This window comes from Pteropus alecto, unplaced genomic scaffold, assembly GCF_000325575.1.
Source record: "Pteropus alecto unplaced genomic scaffold, ASM32557v1 scaffold143, whole genome shotgun sequence".
Lineage (NCBI taxonomy): Eukaryota > Metazoa > Chordata > Mammalia > Chiroptera > Pteropodidae > Pteropus > Pteropus alecto.
The window spans coordinates 4,240,173-4,241,180 of NW_006434828.1; the positions used below are offsets into that span (position 1 = coordinate 4,240,173).

General features: G+C 61.6%; 1 protein-coding gene across 1 annotated transcript in view; it reads left to right on the forward strand.

Moving 5' to 3' along the window:
- Positions 1–1,008, forward strand: part of CROCC2 (ciliary rootlet coiled-coil, rootletin family member 2) — a 49,853-nt gene that overhangs the window by 30,118 nt on the left and 18,727 nt on the right. The window lies entirely within an intron of this gene.

Below are 1,008 nucleotides of genomic sequence, written 5' to 3' on the forward strand. Positions count from 1 at the left end.
CTCCTGCTCCCCCGGGCAGCGTGCCAAGGCTGGCAGGCGGTGCTGACCTGCTCACGCACCAGGCCCCCAGCAGCGCCCAGCAGGAGAGGGGCCGGCCCTCCCCCGCACCCCAGGGCAGAGAGTGTGATTTAACATGACAGGCTGTTTACTTTGGCCACCAAAGAGAAAGGTCTCCTTTCAACAGATTTCAAAGTCAGCCGGTCTGCGACCACAGGGGAAGCAGAGATTTTAAAACGGGTGGGGGGGTGATGGGGGACGCAGGGCGAGGAGCGGGGGGCACTTTGTTCTGGCTGGGGAAGGATGAAAACTGGGCCTCGGCAGTTCAGGTTCTCAGAGCGGGGCCCCCAGGAAGGGAGTGGGGTGAGGGGGCAGGAGGGCCGATCCCAGGGAGGCGGGAGGAGCCCTCCCAGGCGCCAGGCTGGCCAGAGTCACCATGGAAACCATAACATTTTTCACGGCCTTTAAGCTGGAGGAACGTCCAGGCCCCTGCGGCCCTGCCTGCGTCCACACGTGTGTGCACGTGTGCACATGCATGTGAACCCACTGCACGACTCACGCACGCGCACACCCCACGCACTCACGCACACGCACCTGTGCACAGAAGTGTGCACGCGAAGCAACTGCGTACACACGCGTGCGCACACCTGTGTGGACTCCGTGAAGTGCACACGTGTGCAACCGGCAAGCAGCACGTGCAGCTCCACAGTACCTGCACCGCCGCACACACGTGCAGATGCACACGCCACACGCTCACGACGCCGCGTGCACACACGGGGACAAAGCACACACGCGTGCTCACATGTGCACACTCAAACGCGCCCCAGGCAGGCAGGGCCCTCGACACCCCTCCCTCCGTGCAGAGCCCTCAGCCGCCCCCCTGCAGGGGATTTCAAAAGAGGCTGTTTATATAATTTCTAGTAAAGAAATAATTATTATAATCACATTAAGCGATTTGGCTGTAAAATTCCTGTAAAGGGCTCGCTGTTCTGGAGGCGGGGGGGGCGGGCG